Genomic DNA, 10,862 nt, shown 5'->3' on the forward strand with positions numbered 1-10,862 from the left:
AACACATTACCCAGTCCATATCAGTATATATATATATATATATATATATATATATATAGTGAAAGATGTCCGGGGACATTGCCCCACTGGGACACAGGGAGATGAGAAGGACCGGGAGAGGGGCAGTATTTTCCCAGGAATATCAGAGGGAAGCCTTCCTGGGTTGCATGGGGGCCACGGAGCCAGGACGCTCAACCCTGTGGGCGGACGTGGCCACACCCGGGGGCGCCTGGATAGCTCCAGAACCGTGGTCGACACCACTTCCGCCACAACAGGAAGTGCTGCCAGAAGAGCAGCTGAATCCGTGTGCAGCACTTCCACCACACCTAGAGGTGCTGCCGGATGTTAATCAAGAAACACCTGGAGCACTTCTGGGTGCAGTATAAAGGAGGCCACTGCACTCCACTTGAGGCTAGAGTCAGGAGGGAGAAGACAGGAGCCTGAGGAGGAGGAGGAGAAGATGGCTGAAGAGTTAGAAAGGAGAAAGAGACCGATAAGGCATTGTGGTGCTTTATGTCATATTAAGGAAATAAAGTGTGTGTATATTTGGGACATTCAGTGTCTGTCTGTCTGTGGCCGGGTTTCTCATAATATATAGTGATGGATAACCAGGGCCCTTACATGGCCAGGACACCTTCTTAAAGGAAGGACTGGGGGAGCAGATATGGACAGAGCACTGCCTCCCCCTGAGCGCTAGATGGCAGCCCCCCTGGGTTGCAGTGATGCCTCAGATTCCCATAGGGTTCCATGGGGGCTGCCAGGGGGAGCTGCAGAGCCCTACTTTGTCGGGGTTCCGCCACACCTGGGAGTGCTTCCAGACCTCGCTAGCAAGACACCTGGAGTACCTGCCTACAACTGGGGAGCCAGAGTTGGGAGGAGGAGGGCGAAGCTGCTGGAGGAGGAGTGGAGGTGGAAGGAGACAGAAAGAGGAAGAGAAAGAAATGAAGACAAGGTGCTGTGTGCTTTATTTGTGCTTGATTGTACTGTACATTGGTGGGAAATGAAGGGAAAGCATTTCCCATATCAAAATAAAGCCACGTGTGTTGCTGGACTTGTGCTTAGTGACTGCATTTGTCAGGTTTGAGAAGTTAGTTCGCCCCCTGGTGGTTTTTGAAACCAGCCATCAGTTAATAATGAGGTGCAAATAACAAAGGGACCACCTGCCCTCCAGCTTATGTGTATCCATTTAAATCCGTGTGTATGCATCATGAAGTATATGTGTTAATACAATGTTTTGAAATAAATGAGAGAGAAGGGAAGGACCAAGAGGTACAAATCTGCTCTGGACCATAAAACATATGAATAATGTTCTGAGAAAACAAAAAATCTGCAGTGTGATAAAGATTTGTCTTGGAAAAATAAAAACACTAACATGCCATTCAAGTAAATACTAAGTTTCATATCTGTTAGGGCTGGTTTCTATTTATGAAACAGTTTGGAATGAAAACCTGTACCCACTGTAGACCTCCAGGACTGAAGCTGAGTACCCCGGCCTAGTGGTTCACATACTTTTCCAGTCTACACCTGTAAATGTTTGAATAATGCATTCGGTATTATGGTAGTTCAGCCTCGGCACAGACAGACATGGAAACAATGTTCCAAAAAACACACACTTTAATTATAAAAGTCCAGCACACAACACAGTGCCCCTGCACCAAACACATTTCTTCCGTCCTTTTCTCTCCCTTCCGGAAATACTCCTGCCGCCTTTCCACCTCTCCTCCCGAGTGTTGCCTTCTTCCTCCCGACTTGGCTCCCCCATTCGGAGGAGGCGGTCTCTTTTATAGCCACCCAGATGTGCTCCAGATGATCCCTGATGGAGGAAGTGCTGACACCCAGAGCTCCACAATCCTCCGGGTGCCCCCCTGTGGTGACCATGAGCCACAATGGGGTTGAGCTTCCATGCTCTGTTCCCGTGGTCCCCATACAGACCAGGGTGGCGCCCTCTCGTGGCGCAGGGAAGGTATAATCCCTCTCCTGGTCCTTCTAGGTGTCCCGGCTGGGCATGGATCCTGGCTGTCCGCCACAATATGTACAAGAACAATACAATAATTTGTGTACATTTATATATAAATATGGTTACAGTATTTGCAAAGGGTTCACATACTTTTTCTTGCTACTGCATTACACACATAATCAATGGGTATTTTTTGCAATTGAATCACATAGTAGGCTACTGAGGCTTCTAAGACAACATGCATTTTTAGTGCCTCACTATCACTGCTGTTCTTTCTCTTGAGCCAAACCAGATGTATAATTTGTCTATGTGAACATTTTGTGTGTGCTGTCCTTGGGTACTAGGAGGAGTTTTGCTGTTGTAATATCTCTCAGTTGCTATAATGACTACATTTTCTATTGGGGAACATTAAGGTATTATAATAATAATAATAATAATAATAATAATAATAATAAACATTGTATAATTTATATTTTGATTTTCTACTTATCATTTGCATGTCAAATTTATAATGTAGGCTACCCATTTAAATGCAGTGTTCTCTGTCAACCTACTGCGATGGACACTGTGCGAATAAATTAAATCTAAATTAATTATTGCATTTTCCATCCATCCATCCTCTTCCGCTTATCCGAGGTCGGGTCGCAGGGGCAGCAGCTTGAGTAGAGAGGCCCAGACTTCCTTCTCCCCGGCCACTTCTTCTAGCTCTTCCCAAGGCGTTCCCAGGCCAGCCGGGAGACATAGTCCCTCCAGCGTGTCCTGGGTCTTCCCCGGGGTCTTCTCCCGGTTGGACGTGCCCGGAACCCCTCACCAGGGAGGCGTCCAGGAGGCATCCTGATCAGATGCCCGAGCCACCTCATCTGACTCCTCTCGATGCGGAGGAGCAGCGGCTCTACTCTGAGCTTCTCACCCTATCTTTAAGGGAAAGCCCAGACACCCTGCGGAGGAAACTCATTTCAGCCGCTTGTATTTGCGATCTTGTTCTTTCGGTCACTACCCATAGGTCATTAAAATAAAATTTAATGAAAAATTATTGCATTTTGCACCTAAAATTATGTTATATCGTGGAGATGCTGAATTTACTGATGACATATGCCATTGAAGCACCACTTGTGGTCATGTGACATGTAACTGCCTGTGACATACAAATGACAGTAACGGCAAAAATTCAACTTTATCCCCAAAAATGAAAAGTAGCTCAAAACCTCACAAAATATATTTTCATTAATAACAAAAACTACTATATCATACTGTGGTAGATAGGGGGCGCTCTCGCTCCCTTGAACCCCTGTCCACGACTCCAGACACCAGGTAAAAGTCCAATTGTTGACTTTATTTGGTTGCCACAGTGTACAAAGCACACTCTCCACCACAATACTCATATAATAACAAATACTACAATAATAAACACAATAAACCAATCCTCCAGCTCCCAGACGCGTTGCCACCCTTCCACCCAGCTCAGCTCTCCGTCTGGGAGCTCCCACAGTCCTTTTATATTCCCTGACCCGGAAGTGTTCTCAATCCCCAGTCCATGTGATCCTCAATCACTTCCGGGTCAGGTAAAAGTTCTTTTCTTCATCCCGGAAGCCCGTTGCTCTTCCTATGATGAGCTTCCGGGTCATAGGGCACAAATGAGTCCTCGGTCCTCCCTGCAGCACCCTCTTGCGGCCCCTGAGGTATCCAGCAGGGCTGAGGATAAAAACTACATCGTCCATGATTGCCTGCTGGTCTTTGGGGCCCCTCCATACTGCAGGGAGGGCTCCATCTGGCGGCCTGGGGGTATTGGCCGGGATGATAAGCCGGCCAAATGTCACAATACATAACACTTATTTATGACTAAAAAAGCACAATAAGCAGACAATCAAAAATGCTGCATTGAAGCGCAGTGGTCAACTGGAGTCTTTTATATTTTTAATATAATTGCTTCCTTAATAGCTGCAGCACCTGTGAGCTACGATTTTATATTATTTCTTACCCCCCCTTTTGACTTGAAAAATGAAAATAATTAAAAATGTATAAGAAAACAGTGAATTAAGGAACAAGGCACAGATGAAAACCTGAGGTCTTTAAATAAAGTACATTAAGTTTAATTTGCAATATATCTTCCAAAAATTACATTTTCTCCAGCTGTTACTCTAAAGCACTAGTTATTACAGTGGGGTCTGCACACCACCTTTGGTCTGCAAGCATGAGTCAAGTGATTGTCAAAATGACAGTCGCTGTATCTGAACAAAGTGTCATTTAAATTGTTCATATAAATTAGTCTAATTATAGTTACTTATGTATTTCTTTATTCATAAGTAGGCATGCTACCCATTCAAAACAGGTTGAAATCTAAGTATTCAAAATAGACCTCAGCACTAATGTTTGCAGTGCACCATCTATTGGAATGTATTTTGTAATGCATGTAATAATAAAATGCATTGCATTTGAGATTCCAACAGATGGTGCATCACAAACATTCATAGTGCCATCTGTTGGAATCACAACTGCAATATGTTTCAGTTATATGCTATTTGGTATGGGGTTCATGAAGGCAGTGTTAATGTTGGTGATGTGCCATCTGTTGGAGTGAAAAATGCAGTGCATTATATTAATACAAAAGTTTGTGCTGCACCATCTGTTGCAGTGACAGAGACACATAACCCAGACAAACACACAGACACTTATGCTTTTATTAAGTTGGACAATCAAGAAGTTACTCAAACTCTACTTTCATTATGGCAATGTGGAACGACTCTACAATAACTACAGCGAACACTTCATCTGAGTTTCTTAAGTTATTTGCTTATAATAACAATTTTACTCCTATTCCATTCCTTCTTATGCTGCTTCTGTTCACTTATAGCCATCAGTGGCTCACTCTACACATTTTCAAAGTGAATGTCTCTCTCTCTTTCTCTGTTTTTCCAGTCTAGTCAACCACTATTACTGTGCAGGACTTTCTTCTAAACTCGACTTGATGTCACAATCGAGAACCCACCCTGGCAAAGGCAGTCCCTTATTTCCATGCAGCTGCTGACATATGCAGGTTTGGCAAATCACTGCTGTTAATCTGCCTGCTATTATACAATCTTCAAGGCGGAGGAGTAATTATGGATCACTCGCTGCAATCTGAAGTGCCAGTCCAACAACTTTTCACATAACTACATGAAGCAAAATAATTATAATTGTGACATGGAATTTACACTATGAAGTGACTTTTGTCTGTAGATTGCCCACGTAATCCATGTAATTTAGTGTAATGCATACATTTAACCAGCTGGTCAGTTACATTATTACTGTATCATTATTAAACACGTCCTCAGCTGTTCTGCCCGAGGTGTGTAATGGTGGCTGGCAACACAGGCAGGTTTTTAGGACCAAAAGATGAACATGAACTGTGGGACTTTGCAAGGGTCAGTGCTACAAAAACAAAAGATCAAGTGTCTAGAATAAATTGCAAGCCAAATTCACTGCTAATAAGAATCTATCTGGAAGTCAAAATACAGAGAGAATATTCATGACAAATGCAAGTTTTATCAAGATTATCCTTAGTCTTGGATGATGCACTACATCGCATCAATGACAACACAGCATGACTTCTGGGAACTGCATCCCTAGCAACAAATCGCTGCATGGTTGCTGCAGAGCCACAGCATTTTGCCTTTTAAGAGTAGAGGCAGGTTTTGTGAAGCCGATCAGAAGATCAGACGGGGTCAAAACAAAGCACGAATTCAAAGCCGAGGAGAACATAAGCACAGGAATCCAAAATACAAGAAGGTAAGCAAAAGTCATGGTCAAAAAGTCCAGAAAGCAAAATCTTTACTAGGAGAATCAAAAAGAATGCATTAGACGACAAAAAATGCATGCAAAGATAGGGTTGATCTGCAAACTTGGATATGGAGATGTAGAAATGATGATCTTGTAACCCGCCATGTATTAGTGCTGGAGTTGTGACTGATACACAGAATAGCAATTCCCGCAAAAGACAAAATATCAGTGAAAACAGATCAAAAATAAAAATACAAGAAACAAACAGAACATTGAAACATAACTTTGTCAAAAGAAATAGACTAAAAACCCTGGAGGGGAATCTAACTTGATACTATTATCCTCATGCATACTGTAACACCTTCCACAGAATTCACATTAAAACATGGCATACAGACAAAACTAGACAGGTGCTCACCACCAAAAAAATTCAGATGCATAGAACTGTGTGTAAGTGAAAGTTCTACACACTTTCCCTCTACAAATCCCAACCAATGTGAATTTCAACACACGTGCACAAGCCTACAGTCCCACCCTGACTCCTCCCAGAATTTTGCCTATTTGAATATGCAAGTTAATGTAAATAACCACTTCCCTTCAGTGTTTTTTTTTAAAAGACAATCGCAAAAACATGTGTAAAAAAGATTTCCAGCGAATGCAAAATGGCGATCCTGCTCAGGGAAGTGGAGGCAAGGAAAAACGGTGACTGGAAAGTAGCGCACAGGAAATATCCACACAGAAAAAAGCGCACACGGGAAATAACCGCACGTGGATAAATGCGCAAATGGAAAAATGCGCATACGACAAAGGCGTATATGCAAAGAAGAAAAAAAATGTATATTATACATCGCAATAAGCGAAATTATATCATTTTTCACTAAACGTATTTATAAGCTTATATGTTTTAATTTGTGCTATTTGGGGCAGCGGGCTGTTGTATGGTCTATAAAATAAAATAGTCATTAATCCTTCCATTACTGTCATTGTTGTGCCTAAATTACCATTTCTAGGAAATTATTATTTTTTACAATAGTTTTCCGAATTTATATTATACCTTCTGTGAAAGGCACTATATAGCGCCTGACACGACACAGATTGGACACGAGAGGCATGTGTAAGATAAAAGTATTTTTATTATTCTTCAGCTGGAGGGCACGTCTTCCCCGTACTCCTCCCAGCCACAACACAGTCCCAAATCACCAGTACAGCACAAGCACAAACACTCTTCTCTTCCTTGGCACCACCACTCCTCCCTCGCAACCTTGTCCTCTTCCACCCAACTCTGGCCGATGAGTGGTGGTTGCTGGCTCCCTTTTATAGGTCACCTGGAAGTGCTCCAGGTGTTTGATCACCAAGATCTGGCGGCACTTCCAGGTGTGATGAAGCTGTTGCCCACACGGCCTCAGGAGTCCCAAACACAGCACTCCCTGATGGTACCTGCGGGACCCAACAGGGCTGCCCCCAACTCCAATTCCCAGGGAGCCCAGTGGGAAACTGAGGCACTACACCAGTCCCGGGGGGCAGCTATCTAGTGTCCAAGAGAGGGGGGGTATTGCACTGTCCAGGGCTGCTCCCCCTGAATACAGTGTGCAGGGGCGTCCCGGCTGGGCATGGACGCCTGGCGCCTGTCACACTTCTTATTCCACAGGTAGGAAAATTAGGGTTTTATACTTTTGATTACGGCAAGTAAGTAAAGTTCATCCTACAAACAGGCCACACAGTTAGAGTTTTCTTTAATCTCCCCTAACTTTTGAGCAAGGCAAGTCGACTTTTTTTTTTTGAATAAGCGAGATGGAGTTTTCGACCAGTCAGAAAGGCAAGCAAATTCTCAGTTACAAGGGATTTGAATACTGTATCTGCGTTTTCGCACAACAAATGGAACAGATACTTGGAAGTGCCGTGAGAATTGATCAACAAAGTGCCATTCCTTAATGATAACGAAGAACAGAGACATTGTACAAGAGCAAACTAGTCATTGTTTTATTATAATAAAAAATGTCTAGCAGTATGGGTGGAATATATTTTAAATTTGTAATAGTTATATGTCGCCACCGTATGTTTTTTTCCGCGTGCGCACTTTACCGCATGCGTATTCTTCCACAAGCGGTTTTTTCCTGTGTGCGTTTTTTTCTGTGCCCACTTTTTTCGTGTGCGGTTATTTCCCGTGCACTTATATGACTGTGCGCTTTTTTCCTGTGCACTTCTTTCCAGGAATCGGAAAAACATACTATTTGGTGGCTTAAGCAGTGGTATAAGCAGCAAAAGGAAACTGATGGAGTGGCACGGAGAGGAAGCACTCAAAACTTCAAGTTCAGAAGGTCACACAGTGCCTGAAATAAAAAAGAAGTGATCAGATATCAAAGTCGACATGAAAAGGTGAGTCATAGCCCACCATCTGAGAGTCAACACCACTGGAGGAGGTGACGGAATTCTGGTGGCTCACACTGGTTGAGCATTGAGCTGCTGCAATTATTGGCGAGACACTTATATACTTATATATTATTCATGATTGACAGGGCACTAAGCAAACTCCTGTCAATCATGAAGAATCCACTGCATCCACTGAACAGTGTCATCTCCAGACAGAGGAGTAGCTTCAGTGACAGACTTTTGTCACCGTCCTGCTCCACTGACAGACTGAGGAGATCGTTCCTCCCCCACACTATGCGACTCTTCAATTCCACCCGGGGGAGTAAATGCTAACATTAATTTTATTTTAATTCTTTTCATTTTTATTACTATTTAATTTAATATTGTTTCTTTGTATCAGTATACTGCTGCTGGATTATGTGAATTTCCCCTTGGGATTAATAAAGTATTTATCTATCTATCTATCTATCTATCTATCTATCTATCTATCTATCTATCTATCTATCTATCTATCTATCTATCTATCTATCTATCTACTGTAATTCTCCACAACATAAATGAGACGCATTTTCACATCACAGATAATTTTCACATTTATAGATTGGAAATGCTTTCTATTTACAGTACATAAGCAAATTACTTCTCTGACGACGTCTTTATAGCAGTGTCTGTGCAGTTGAATGCTCCTATTACTGTACATTTGGAAAGCCGGACATCGCTGCAAATTGCATTTTGAAGTTTGCCAGTTCAACCACAGTGTAAGGAAATCTTATATATCTGGATGACAAGTGGTTAATACCATCCCATACAGCTGACATGGCGCTACATGGTGATGACTGACAAATACCCAGTTGGTCAGCCAGATCACGTTGAAAAGCTCCTGTGGCTAAAAACCCAAGGGTGGACAGAACTTGTAAAGGAACAGGTAGAGCTCAATTCCTCAAAGCCTGCCATTATAAAACTGGCGTCAGCTCAGCACACCGCTTCAAGAGGAAAGCTCTTGGAAATCGAAATCGACTTAGAAGCCAGTCATCATCGTGGGACAAGAAATCAGCAAGATCTCTAAATACGCGCTCTCTTCTAATTCTTCCATTTGCAATGTTTTCTAACAACACTAAAGCAGCCATCGTAGTTGGAATAGTTTGGCCATTCCGTGCACCATTATATTGTTACAGATTGATTACCATCAAGTGCTTTAAATTTGTACACGATATGCAATTAATTACGGTGTATTTGATAAAGCCTGCATCATGGATGCAATTATGAAAAAGAAAGGGAAACCACATAGAAAGAATAGCAATGCGTTGATGCTGGTTGCCGCCTGTTTACAAAACTGAGCAGAAACTTGCATACGCATGATCTGAGGCTGCTATGAAAATGTACATAGCTTTACAGCAAGTTTAGTTTTTATACATCTTGAGGATGGAAATGGGCATATGCAACATTTTTGTGCATATGCAGCATTTACACAAAAGGCCCTAGCAGAACAAAAAAATAATTAATTCATTGTCCATAATATACAAAATGGTAGAGCCAATAACAAAAAGTAATGGTGACAAAGCAAATGCATTAAATAGCTTTATCAAAAATCAGTATTCTGTATGCCATACAAGATAGCACTATAAGAATAATGAGGCAGATCAGATTAAACAAAGATCGGAACTGGAAGATCAAAGAGGAGAAAGTAACAAAGCCAAGTCAAAAATCGAAGGAAAAGGTCTAATACTTGATCATAGTAAGATTTGAAAATCAAGAAGCAGAAAGAGGTCGTTTTACTCTGCAAACCCGGCTAGAGAACTCCGACAGTGGATGACCATTTAACTCGATGCATAGTTAGCCTCAGAGTAACGACTCTAACCATAGCAGTGACATTTTAACAACGTGTACTCTAAATAGTGGCGCCATCATAAGCAAAGCGGTAGCAGAAATGGTTCGAAATAATTTACAAATCCTACACCCCAAATAATAACAAGGAATTGATGAAAGAAATTAATTCTGTGATATCAGAAACCTCTAAGGGTAATTTGTTCTGTGCCCGACCATGTTTGTCTGCAAGTAACTCTCCAAAGTCTAGTTCGTTTGACTAGTGTGATCGCTCCGTGTTGGGCCAACCATACTGTGCCATGGTCCGCTTGGAAATGGTGGACTCTAGCATGGTCAAGTAACATTCGGGAACAGTGTGATCGCTAAATGTGCTCGAGCAGTGAAAACAGACATGACTCCAATGATGCAACAAATCAATTCTTGTTTAATTCGAAACCATTTGAGTTAAAAACAGGATTTTATTCTCACCTTACACATGAAAATGAATTGTAGTTGGCATGAAAAGCTGCAAACTCCTCCCTTAACATCATTTGCCACTTTAAAAATCTCATACGTGCAGCACGATTAACAGCAAAACTCTGCGCTGCACACTCAATAAATCTGTAATATATCCGATAATGATATCCGATATGGTGTTCCACACGGCTCTATCCTGGGTCCGCTGCTCTTCTCAATCTACATGCTTCCGTTAGGTCAGATTATCTCAGGTTACAACATGAGTTACCACAGCTATGCTGATGACACACAGCTGTACTTATCTATAGCACCTGATGACTCCGACTCTTTCGATACACTAACACAATGTCTTACTGGTATTTCTGAATGGATGAATAGTAATTTTCTCAAACTAAATAAAAAGAAAACTGAAATTTTAGTAATTGGCAATAATGGATTCAATGAGGTTATCAGAAATAAACTTGATGCACTAGGATTAGAAGTTAAGACGGAAGTAAAA

This window comes from Polypterus senegalus, chromosome 4, assembly GCF_016835505.1.
Source record: "Polypterus senegalus isolate Bchr_013 chromosome 4, ASM1683550v1, whole genome shotgun sequence".
NCBI lineage: Eukaryota > Metazoa > Chordata > Cladistia > Polypteriformes > Polypteridae > Polypterus > Polypterus senegalus.